Below are 13,349 nucleotides of genomic sequence, written 5' to 3'. Positions count from 1 at the left end.
CAGCTGTTTACCACACATGTACCCCTTGAATACCCAGTGAAAGGACACCACACAAGTGTTATGAAAATAAACAGGATATTTATTAAGAATCACAACAGCCCTGCACTCTTTATGAGGACAGGGTACTAAGCACAACCCAAATCTCTTTAGCAAATACTTCAAGTGCACAGTTTAAAACAAGTGTCCGAGGACACGGAAAGGTTAAGGTCTCGGGCGGACCCGATAAGGCAAGTCGGAAGCGAGGGACTCGGGACCCTAGAGTAAGGAGGCTATGCAGGCACCGAAATGCCGAGTTACCTAGCCACGAGGGCTGCGGCTGCACAAGTCTTACAGGCGTCGGGGTCTTCGCTGACGAGCCAGGAGCCGGAAGAAAGGAGTTGCTGGCCGGCGACCAGTGCTGAATAGTTCGTAGAGATCCAAGCCTGGATCGGAGATTGATGAAACCTGAAAGCAGAGGGGACCAAGTTCGTACTACTAGCCAGTAGTCAGAGGGTACCAGGAAGGCACCGGTTGGCCGTCACCTCGACTAGGTGAGTGGGCGACGCTAGGCTCTGCAGTCTCACGGACCAGGAGGCGTTGTCGGCGACCACGGTGGAGGTGCGAGCTGTCCCACGAAGGATGATGCTGTCGGCGTCGCTGGGCCCAGGATGGGGCAACAAGCCTTGGCAGATCTCAGGGCCACGGGGTGGGCCTAAGATGGCGTCTTGAGTGGACCAGGAGGGTCCGGGGTGCTTCTCGCAAAGATGGAAGCAAGGGCCAGTCTGGAGCAACCAGACCAGCAGTGATGATTCTCGGATGTCGTCACAGAAGGGCACAAGCCAGCGGCGAGTGACCAGACAACGTGCTGAGCAGCGAGCAGAAGGGCCCCACGCAGATCGTGGAGATGCTGGGAGACTGCACTTCGGTGCTAGAGCGGCTCAGGGTCGGGGCTTCTCGGACCCCAGAGCACTCACCAGAGAGTTACCTCGATGGTCGTGCTGGTTTTTAAGAGCGTGCAGGTTCTGATGGCCGGTCCCTCGAGGTCTCGTCGCACCCACAGATCACAGCTGAGCTGATGACGTGGGTAGAGGTCAGAGGTGCCAGGGAAGCCGGTTCTCGTCGAGCTGGGCCGTCGGATTCCTGAGGAAGGACTTGCAGCAAACCGCAGAGTTCTTAGATGGTGCCTGCTGATGCAGGGTGACTACTCCTTAGCCACAAGGGAGAAATCTTGAGAAGAGTCTTGAGTGTCCTTTCGTAGAAAGTAGTTCTTGATTCAAAGATGATCTAATTTGGAAGGGTCCCCGCTCCGGTCTTTATCCTAAAGAAAGGGGTGGGTACATGACTAGGTCCTGCCCTAAGGGTGGGACCAGGAAGGGGGGTAGTTACGCCCCTCTCCCCTGCCGGGCTTTCCCCAGGCCAGGGCTGTCGCCCCTGGAACTGGTTCTAACCGGCAGATGCGTAGTGAGCACCGGGGTGCCACTCCGCAGTCACCTTCTCGCCAAAGCCCTTCCTACCCAGAATACACAAACCCTGTCTGGGACGGTGCGAACAGCGCCCTCGACAGGAAACCCTTTGTCCAAGCGCTCCTCGCTGGAAGGACTCCCAGCAGCAGGAGGTCAGACTCGTGTCTGTGGTGGCAGCATCCATTTTGTAGAGCTGAGGCTTTCGTTAACTCTAACCGGGGTTCACAGTTACGTACATGTCGTGTCCCTCTAGAAGGGCGGAATGTTAACCTCGTCGCCAGGGTTGGTGAGAGGGCAGCATCCCGATTCGTATGACACCTTACTCGACATGTCTTGATAACGCGACACCGAAGTTACCGATGTGGTACGCGTTATCATGGAACAGCCATTGGGTCTTGATTCCGCAAGCTGCAACCGGGCTCGGCTCGGGCCTGAACCTAGCTCACACGAGCACACGCACTCTGCCTTCAGGATTGTTAAGGCCTGCCATAGGAGTGACTGATAGGAACTCGGTGTCCATTGTATGGTTAGATATAGAGCTACTATACCTAAAGCGAAGGGTGGTTACACGTCTTCGCCCCAGCTGTCGTGCAGCCAGTTGTGTCAAATTTAAGAGGCCAGCCAGGGGTGGCATAATACATGCTGCAGCCCCTGGCGGCCCTGGGTACACCTATGCCCTGCGTTACGGGGTCTGATAAGGTGGCCCAGTACCAATTGGTAAATGCACCTAGAGTACATATCGTAATTTAGAAAGAGAACAGCCAGGCTGTGGGTCTGATTAGCAGGCCCACAGCCAGAGAAAGTCGTAAACCAGTGAAACAAAAGCAAAAAATCTGGGTGATCATAGGATTGCAGACCCTACTCTCCTACAGCGACTATCCGATTTTAGTATTCTAAACGACTTTAAATAGCTCCTGATGTTCATACTTCTGCACAGAGGCTTAATCCACTTGCATCTGGGGGTAGCATATGCTGCGCAGAAGAATAGAACATGCGCAATGTCCTCATTGGCACCTTGTGCACCTAGTGAACATTTAGAATCATTAGCCGTCTCCTGGGAATTTGTCCATTTAGCTGTAAAAGCATTGACTTGTAGTATTTCATACCTAAATTTCATATAGAGTGACTTTGCCAATTCCGGTTTAATCTCGTCTAGAAAGGGCTCAAAACTCGGGGTCAATTTAAAAGACCGGAATTGAATAGTCATCTCCCCAACTCAGGATTTAAAGTGACTTTGTGCATTCTAAATTCCCAATATATAGACCTGATCTTTCTCTTTGAACCAGGGGACAGCAAGCTCGGGTTACCCAGTAGAGGCTCAAACCGAAATTGACGGGCCATTTACGGATGTGGCCCAACCAGGGAAAGGTGACAAATTCGTCCAAATGCAATAACTCCCTCAGAGTCTGCCTATAAATCTCTAATTCCTCAGTTGTCCATATTCTAATCCAGTAGGCCATTAGCCTCCATTTATCTCAATATCATGTGTAAGAGTGATCATCAGGGTGTTTTGGGGCAAGCGTGTAAGCATTCTAATGATTTTGTTTTCCCCAGTTTTGAGAGGCTGAAGATTTTCTCCTCACTATAGCTAAGATCCATAGTGTAGCAGGTTGGACTCTAGCTTTATAAACTTCTAGTGTGGGGGTAATGGCCTTTGATAAAGTGGAGTGCTGTTTCTTCACTATAGGAATAGAGTTCTGCATTAGGATTGTACTTGACTTATTTATTTCAGAGTTCCATGTAAGTTTTAAGTCTATTGTAACACCTAGATATACAAAGCTGGGGACACATTCCAAAAGCACCCCATTCAGTACTAATCTTTTGTGGAAATTATTGTGTGGATTGATAGCCATGTACTTTGTTTTCTTAGGGTTTATCTCAAGACCCTTTGTTTTACAATAATTAACTAGGCTATCAAGTAAACTTTGGAGACCCCTCGGTGTTTGTGACAACAATATTGTGTCTGCGAAGGTAAGGGCGCAGATGAGTGCCTCCAAGCTTAGGGGAGTCATGTAGTGCTGAGTGCTGTTGCGCTACCATATCATTTACATATAGTAGGAGCAGGGTTGGTGCCAGGATGCAGCCCTGGTGCACCCCTCTCCTAATTGGGATTTCTTCCGTCAGTTCCCCTCCTTGGCCCCAGCGAACCTTTTTCAAAGTTCCCATCGTGAAGCCTTATAATCTGATCTGAAATCTTCTCTGGGACTCCGTAATGATTTCCGTCAAAGATCTCTGGGAATAGAGTCAAAAGCTGCCTTCAAATCTATGAAGGCAACATATATGTGTACATGTTTTATCTTTGTGTACTTCCTGGCTATACAAAAGTCTAAATACTTGGCCATTGTGCTTATTCTCTGTCTAAAACCGGCCTGACAAGGTGAGAGAATATCTTTCTCTTCTATCCAAGCATTTAACTTGGCCAGTATTTGTTTGGCATACACCTTTTGAGTTATACCTATCAGGCTGATAGGCCTGTAGTTTGCTGGGTCGTCCCTTCTACTTTTTTTGTGAGTGAATAGGGACAATCTAAGCCCCCTTCCCGGTTTCTGGTATGGGCTTTCCCCGAGCTATTGCGTTGCACAATTGATTCATATAAGGAGCCCAAACATCTGGGGCATGTTTCAAATGGTCCCCGTGAGTTTTATCTGGGCCAGGCGCCTTTGCTGACTTTAGGCTATCTATAGCTATCTTAGTGTCCTCCAAACTGAATTCAAAGTGTATAATGTGTACTTCTGGCAAGGGCACTGTGAGAAGTTGGCCTGGTATATAATGCTCACTAATTCTTAGTGATCACTTTGTACCATGCCAAGCAACCCTTATGATGATTGGTTGTAATTCAACCTTGTAGACCAGTTATCCTAGTGGTAACGTGGACAAAGCAGTCTTAGGCTAAACTCTGAAAGGCATGTGAAGCCAGCTGTATTACCATACACAACCCCCTTGAATACCAAATGAAAGGACACCACACAGATATATATTGAAAATATATATTGATTTATTAACTATAAAATCCCCTGGACTCTTTATGAGCACAGAAGCACAAGCGTTAAATCACAAGACAGTTTAAAATACACAAAAGTTGCACAATATGGATGAGCCCTAGGGGCCACCTAAACCATATACTAAGAAAGTGGTATAAGAGATACCAATCGGAACGGGAACAGGCCTAGGGCCTTGGGAATCGCTGGAGCTATTCGAGACTAGCAGTGACTAAGTCGGGAAAGGCCCGCGGGACTCGGGTGCAGTGTCTAAAGTGCACGCACATTCCAATGTAAAGTCTATGGGGCGTAAAAAGTACAAAGTTAGTTAGTTCGGAACCTTCCGAGTGACCTAGAACGCTGAAACTTAAGACACAGGCCCTTGAGATGTGTACCAGTGTAGGAACACCGGCGGAGCTGAGTTACCTCACCCACAGGAAGAGGGGGCACAGGGTCGAAGTAGTGTCGGGTTTCGTCACGCTGGTCGATGGTGCTTGGAGCTGGAGATGCTGCAGGCGGCTCGATGTGAAGAGTTCTGGTGGATCCAAGGGTGGATCTGAAGATGTGAAGACCTGAAAGCAGAGAGGACAATGTTCAAAGTCACTAGCCAGTGACTACCGTGGAACCAGATTGGAACCAGGCGATGTCGGGTGCAGACAGGCGTTGAGGTGTAGCTTCTCTCTGCAGCCACGTGGACACCGGGGGTCGAGGACGTCCAGGAGTCGGCCACGAGCTGTCCCACGCAGGCTTCTCGCTGTTGGCGGTGTCGGCGACCTGATCGGAGCAAACAGGCCTTGGCTAATGCAAGCCACGCAGGAATCGAAAGATGCTTAACACTCGGACCAGCAAGGTCCGAGCGAGTGCTCCTTTTCACAGGAGCTTGGGCAAGTCTGGAGCAACCAGACCCGCTGTGTAGTTCGTCGGTTTCGTCGCCAAGATGGCCGCTGACCACGTGGCTAGTGGCCGGGATGGCGCGTCGAGTGGCACATTGCAAAAGGGCCCCACGCAGATCGTGGAGATGCTGGAGGGCTCTTCTTCGGTGCAAGGGCTGCTCGGTGGTGGGGGTTCTCAGTCCCCAAAGCACAACGTCGAGGATGCCTCAGATGCTGCGCAGTCAGCTTTTCGAGTGTCTTCCAAGAGGTCCGGTCCCACGTCACTCAGTGCCTCCACGGGTCCCTTCTTTGCAGGGACTGTGGATCGGGCTAAGAGTCTGGTTCTTGTCGGGCTCTGGGCTCGAGCTCCGGCGGGAGGCGGCGGCAAAGCAGACGTCGAGTTGCTGGTTGGTACCTGTATTCACAGGGTGGCCACTCCTAGGCCACAAGGGAGATTCTCTTCAGTCTTCTGAGCAGCAGAATAGCGAAGTCCAGTCTTCTTCTTTGTTTCAAGTTGATTCAGAATGATCTGCTGTGCAATGGCACTGCTCCCACTCTTATTCCCAATCTGAGGGGTGGATCACCTACTAGGCCCCTCCTCTGGGAGGAACCAGGAAGGGGGGCGGTTACACCCCCTTTCCTTTGTCCAGCTCCTCGCCAGGCCTGGGTCTGGAAAGTCCCAGGACCGGTTTGGACTGGCTTATGCACGGGGACACCTTGTGTGCCCCGGGCATGTCTGATTCTATTCAGCCCTGTCCTACCCAATACACAAAACCCTGTCTGGGGTGGTGCTCGCACCTCCCAAGGCAGGAAACCCTTTGTCCAAGCCTCCCTCGCTGGAAGGACTCCCAGCAGCAGGAGGTCAGACTCGTGTCTGTGGTGGCAGCATCCATTTTGTGATGCTGAGGCTCTGGTTAACTTTAACCGGGGTTAAGGCTACACACATGTCGTGTCCCTCTAGAAGGGTGGAATGCTATCCCCGTCGACAGAACTGTCGAGGGGATAGTACTCCAATTCGTATGACACCTTACTCGACATGTTTTGATAAAGCCAAACCAAAGATAGCATTTAACCGCGAGGATTATAATGCACTTAAGAGTATATGGTATGGCAATATCCCGGAACAGCTTAGGGAGTGGTTCCAGACAGCTGCAGACAGGCTCAGCTCATGCTAGAGCACCATCTCGCATATTTCCAAGCACTCTGCCTCTAGGATTGATGAGGCCTTCCATAGGAGTGGCTGATAGGAACATATGTGTCCAGTTTAAGGGTAGATATAGGGATACTATATCTAAGTAAGAGGTGATTACACCAACTTACCCCAGCTGAGTGATCAGCCAGTTGTGTCAAATATGGAGGCCAGGCCAGGGGTGGCACAATACATGCTGCAGCCCCTGGTAGGCCTTGGATGCACCTATTCCCTTGGTACCTAGGGTACACTGTTACAGGGGCCAATAAGGTGAACCAGTTCCAATTCGTAATGCGCCTAAAGTGCATTGGCAGTAATTTAGAGAGAGAACAGCAGGCTGTGGGTCTGATTAGCAGGCCCACAGCCACATTAAGTCAGAAACCAGTGAAGCAAAAAGCAAAAATTTGGGGTGACTATAGGATAGCAGACCCTACTCTCCTACAGGCACCTCAGCAAGGACTCGTGGGTCTGGGGCTAATACATCTGATGCAGCATACAGCGTGGAAAAATGTCTGCACCATGTGCCAGGATCCAAAAAGTGATCAGTGGTCACCTTACTCGCTGTTCCCCTGTGCTAATAATTTCCAAAATTTGGATTGGTCTCTGGTTTTTGCGGCTACAATGAGATCACTCCAGCTGGCATCCTCTCAGTCCCTCAGTGCATTCATTCTTACCTTTTTGTAGTTAGATCTTTCAAATCTGATCTGGATTACATCTTTAGATTTTAAAGCCGCAAGGAGTCTGCGTTTGGCGTTGGCACATTCCTTACTAAAACATGGATCTAAAGATTCTAGTCACAATCTTGGTTTATTGGTACTCCTCTGGGTTTTGGTTAAACTGTGTTTTTATGATCTCAGACTTTTTTTATGAATTTGGGTGAACTGTATGGTTCCCAGGCGTGACTCTGCGTAGCCTGTTAGTAGCTCGCAGACGTTGTAATATATGTTAGTGAGGGGCTCGACCTGATCTAATATTGTTGGCCATTTGATAGATCTCCGGTTAATGCTTACTGATGGAAGCCAAATCTTATCTCTCCAGTTTGTTGGGTTCAGTGAGTGTTTAGCAAACCAGATCCCTTCTAGATCTAAACATAATGGGAAATTATCACTTTCACATCTTTTGTCAACCCTACAATCTTGGATTTGGTTCCAATATGCTATGCTTACCATCACATAATCAATATGGGATGTAGCATTTCCCCTAGTAAAAGTATTCGAGCACTCCTTATCGGAAGGGAACCGCCCATTACATGCCCTTAACCCTCTTCCAATGGAAAAGTGCAATATTTGAGTGTAAATTTGAGTAGCTGTTAGGAAACTCCAATAACAATTTTACACTCCACACCATGAAAGTGTTTGATTAGATCTGCAAGGCCTGGTTATATGAGATGCCTGAAATTGGTGTTAGGACAGAGTTTATATATTAGAACAAGATATCCTAGAGAAAAGGACGGACGCATGCATATTAATTAAAAGGAAACATTTATTGGACACCTTTTTTTTCTTTTTCTTTTACTTGTGGTCCTGTTTTGGAAAACTCTGTTAACCCCTTAAGTGCTGCCTTGGTGCATTGGCCGACGGCAGCACTACCTCCCCAGTGCTGCGCACGACCATTGAACGTCCATTCAGCACTAGTTCTAATGGACAGCGCAGCACTGGGGAGGAATGTTTAATAGCAGCTATGAGGTTAATAATTACACCAGTACCTCAAAAGAGCACAGCACTCGTACTCGATGGTGCAGGTTGTAGTCTGAAATGTTGAGTAGCCAACACTGAGATGCCTTACATTATAGCCAAAATATTGAGACAGTACGTGCATGTAGGGAAGTATAGATTTACTATTCTAAACTCCGGAGCTGCTTACTTCGTACATCTATATGTGTATCATCACAGCACGTGTGGAGCGAAGTACAAGACGTATTTACTTAACTGTCGCTATTTTGGTCCTCCATATTAAGATATCTTGATATTGCCTGCTCGGTATTCCATCCCTACACCTTGACGCATAGGTATATCTATATCTGGCACACACCCTCTATGTGGAACACCACACTAATATCAGTGTCGCGTAATATTACAAAGATACATTGTACATAGAGGTTTGACTTCCTCATGTCTCTCACCATGAAGTACAATAACGATCTGTTTGCATCTTCACATCATGAGTAAATTATATTCTTGGACATAGGCAAGATGCACCACATTCAAAACTGAGAAAGCCATGAGGTTGCACTGTTTTCAAACCTGTATACAGTTTGTTTATTTAGGAGATTTATTTAGGGGATTTATAATGTGCTTGCATCACCCCCAGAGGGGTATCTCAGTTTTAGAGAAACCAACATCAAAGCAGACGAGTATTTCTTTAAAAAACAACATTCATTTAGTAGTGTAACTTGGCCTACTAATAAGTACCCACTAATCACTCAAACATATCAGAGGCAGAATAGATATAATAAATGCATAAAAGCATTAATTGAGAAGTCAAATAGAAAAATTGAGTCATAAAATATTTCCATACTTGGTATGAATCCAAATGTGGGAGGTATATGCCGTCTTACTCAACGGAAGGATATATAGTCTAGTGGTTGTTGTCTGGTGTATAGTTAAGGGATAAGAGATCTAACTTGAACTCCCTTCCTCTCCCCCCCCCACCCTACCCCCATATCCCAGTTTGCAAGACCCTTAGCCAGTGAATGTGTATGCCTGTGCCCTTATCAACAATGGTGAGCTCTTCGGAACGCATAAATCTTCTCAACAGTTGGGAAAATTAAGTGCTGCATCCTCCAAGGGTAGATGCAAAGTCTCCTGGAAGACTAGGCATAGCAACACAGCAAATACTGAGGCGGCTCACCCTGTATAACTTTGTAGACCATAAGATCTTTCTTGATCTGGAGCATGCAGGATCCGGTGCAGTTCTTGAAGGGCATGGCTAGTGTACGCAAAGGAACAAACTCATCTCAGCTTCTGGGTAACCACTTTCTGCACAAGCTTGAGTCTTGAATCTGAACCATAGCCCACCAAAGAGCCTATTGTATAGGGCTTTCAGATATCTTCAGTGCTCAGATGGAAATGACCTATGAACTATTTGCTTCAGTCTAAAGATTCCGAGCCTACTCTCATCAATTGTCTTGTCTTAGTGAAGCTTTAGACAGATGGAAGTGTGTTTGGTATCCCTGTTTCTGGTTGCTATTGTGAGGCGATGGGTTCTGACCGTCAATTCCACCCTGAGTGTTTGCTTTTTAATAACCTGGTTTTTAAACTTTTCACTGTGGGTGAGCCTCACAATCGGCGTCTCATCCATGCTAAACTCGCTGTAAATTAACTGCGTGTGTTTACCGCCTGTGTCCGCCTTTTACGTTAAGGCTACTGTGACTCAGCAAGCGTAAGGAGCACTTGGCGGGTTACATGTGAACATGTGTGCAAATGTGTGTGCACACGTGTGGGAGACTCCAGTCTTGCGCAGCCCGGTAACTGCACACCGGTAGCCTGGCACACAGGAGAATATGCAGGATTGGATGTTGATCTGGGGTAGGCCTCATAATATTAGTGTATACTCCCAGGGAAAGTCAGTGTGGTTTACTGTCTTGCAGCTAGGGGCTAAGTCTATGCCATGTGGTTTGTTGATCTTGAACCTTTCTCCAAGTAAATAGATTTACCTAATGTGTTTATATGACCGTTAGAGGCGATTACTCAATGTCATCAAAGGTATTTCCACCAGCCTTATGTATATGTGTGAATTACTACTTAGTAGTATGTGTGTAATAAATGAAGACTGGACAATTATTTATTGAGCCTTATTGGCGCGTACCAGGGAATGGTCTCACACCACCTCCTTTGAGTAGGCTTTGGACTGATAACTTGAGAGATTCGAGCACAACAATGGGGTGTATGGTTTCAAGTTGAGGGTGAATTTGGAACCATTTCTTGTGCAGGCCACACAACTAATTGCCTTTTTCCTTACAGATACTTTTAAACTGCAGATTCCGTACTTTAGAATATTCCCGACACCAGACTAGATCCGGAAACGTTTTGCAGCAGTGCTCCTGCCCACCACTTGGCTCCATACCACCCCGAAGGTGACTGGCAGAGTCTCATATAAGTGCCACCCCTGCATGCATACATCAGTTTATTCCTTTCCACGACTTTCAGCTGCGCACCCAAACGAGTCAGTTTTCCATAGTCTTCTTAAATTGAACGATTTAAAAACCCCACCCTCCCCCTAACACTACAGTTTTCAAACCATGCACATTCACGAGGTGTGTCTCTTAGCTTAGGCCGCAACTCAGTCGTGAGATAAGTGTGGCCTTGTGCGTCGGAAGGGGATCCAGGACTTGGAGGCCAAACTTTATCGGTGAACACAAGAAGTAGTTGCGACTTTCACATATATAACGCACTCCAAGTTGCAGATGTGGACTGTCTCTCTCCTGAGACTTCATCAGAGAGCAGTCAGTTTTGCACTCGGTTCAAATCAAAATCTAAACAAAAGCAAAATAGGATTCAAGGGCATCACACTCCTCTGAACCTAGGGAGAGAGAGGGCTTGGGGGTATAATGATGTGAGTCGTTCACCCTCAAGGCCTCTAGTCACGGAGCGATCTCTCATCTGGTCCTGATACTTCCTGAGTTTCATGGGCCATCAGCAACACTGGAGAAGTTAGAGGCGCCTTGTGAGGCTGCAGATGTTGGTATATTTCCAGCTCCTTCTGTTTCGCCTTTGGGCCCCAACAAGCTGCTGGGGCCCCTCCAGTCAGATTATTCATAATAATATTATTTTTAAATCCTTAGAGAGCTGTGTATGCCACCTCCTTTATTTAATATATACATGTAATGATATTGCTCTTTTCAGTTTTCGAAAAAACGTATGTCTGTGGTATTACCGTGGAAGGTTATTGTTTCGTTTGTGACCGTAGCGTAAATAAGCACTTCAGTATTTGAAACAAAAGCCTCCAGCAAGAGTTTTCAAACCTTGATGGAGAGGAGAGCGCAACAGTCCACATGTCTTATAGATGCTCTTTGTACTTTTGAGCTATTTGAGTTTATTTACCCAATGAAATCTCTCGAAGGTACATCCCATTTTTCCTTGTTTACCATTTTTTTTTATCCAAAAGGTGACTTTAAGGTTAAAAAAAAAACTAACCAAAGAAAACATCGACATTGTTTTCCAAGCAAAAGTACATTGTTAATCTTTTGCTGAATGCAAATTAGCATTCCGCCGTGAAAAGGCCTACAAGGAGAGATGCGTGGAGGCAGATATTTATATATAATTATCATCATCATCAAAGACCTTTATTTCGGTCGCTAGGACCATAAAAGTATACAAAAGACAAGCAATCAGTATAAAAATTTGAACAGGTCATACAGTACAAAAACATCAAGTTCTAAAAGTGTTTAGTTTCCAATTTATAAGGAAGGAAGAAAGAAAAACAAGCATTTGCAATGCAATAGGTCTCGCATTATGAAAGTTTGAGCTATTGGTCTTGTAAATGACAATTTTTTTATTTATGTGTTGGTTTTGAAAATAGCTAAATTAATAGCTATGTCATTTACAATGCCAATAGTTATAACTTTCGCAAATGTGACACCTATAGCATTTGTAAAGCAACATATGTTGTATTTACTTGACTTAGATGTATTGATATTACAAATAACAATGGCTTTTAATTTTTTTAAATAATACTTAAATAAAAGTGACTGTAATTTAGAATGGCAATACCTTAAACTTTTGTAAATAACTTTTGTGAAGATTATGTTCAGTGTATTTTATTGTGACGAAAATCCAAGAACAGAAGTGAAATATTAACATCTTTTTGTGACATTTGTAATAAAGCTTGAAGCATTGAGAGAAGCGCAGATTGATGCTGTGGTGGGGCTGAGTGGTGCTGTGGTGGGGCTGAGTGGTGCTGTGGTGATGCTGAGTGGTGATGCTGAGTGGTGATGCTGAGTGGTGATGCTGAGTGGTGATGCTGAGTGGTGATGCTGAGTGGTGATGCTGAGTGGTGATGCTGAGTGGTGATGCTGAGTGGTGATGCTGAGTGGTGATGCTGAGTGGTGATGCTGAGTGGTGATGCTGAGTGGTGATGCTGAGTGGTGATGCTGAGTGGTGATGCTGAGTGGTGATGCTGAGTGGTGATGCTGAGTGGTGATGCTGAGTGGTGATGCTGAGTGGTGATGCTGAGTGGTGATGCTGAGTGGTGATGCTGAGTGGTGATGCTGAGTGGTGATGCTGAGTGGTGATGCTGAGTGGTGATGCTGAGTGGTGATGCTGAGTGGTGATGCTGAGTGGTGATGCTGAGTGGTGATGCTGAGTGGTGATGCTGAGTGGTGATGCTGAGTGGTGATGCTGAGTGGTGATGCTGAGTGGTGATGCTGAGTGGTGATGCTGAGTGGTGATGCTGAGTGGTGATGCTGAGTGGTGATGCTGAGTGGTGATGCTGAGTGGTGATGCTGAGTGGTGATGCTGAGTGGTGATGCTGAGTGGTGATGCTGAGTGGTGATGCTGAGTGGTGATGCTGAGTGGTGATGCTGAGTGGTGATGCTGAGTGGTGATGCTGAGTGGTGATGCTGAGTGGTGATGCTGAGTGGTGATGCTGAGTGGTGATGCTGAGTGGTGATGCTGAGTGGTGATGCTGAGTGGTGATGCTGAGTGGTGATGCTGAGTGGTGATGCTGAGTGGTATTGTGCTGCTGAGTGATATTGTGCTGCTGAGTGATATTGTGCTGCTGAGTGATATTGTGCTGCTGAGTGATATTGTGCTGCTGAGTGATATTGTGCTGCTGAGTGATATTGTGCTGCTGAGTGATATTGTGCTGCTGAGTGATATTGTGCTGCTGAGTGATATTGTGCTGCTGAGTGATATTGTGCTGCTGAGTG

At 46.7% G+C, this 13,349-nt stretch overlaps 1 protein-coding gene across 4 annotated transcripts in view; it reads left to right on the top strand.

Moving 5' to 3' along the window:
• TRABD (TraB domain containing) overlaps positions 1-13,349 on the top strand; it is a 247,012-nt gene that overhangs the window by 145,182 nt on the left and 88,481 nt on the right. The gene's annotated exons all lie outside the window — the stretch shown is intronic.

The sequence above is a fragment of the Lissotriton vulgaris genome, chromosome 1_1 (genome assembly GCF_964263255.1).
Source record: "Lissotriton vulgaris chromosome 1_1, aLisVul1.2, whole genome shotgun sequence".
In the NCBI taxonomy this organism is placed as follows: Eukaryota; Metazoa; Chordata; class Amphibia; order Caudata; family Salamandridae; genus Lissotriton; species Lissotriton vulgaris.
Note: the sequence above shows the minus strand (reverse complement) of the source record. Positions and strands in the feature narration are given on the sequence as shown.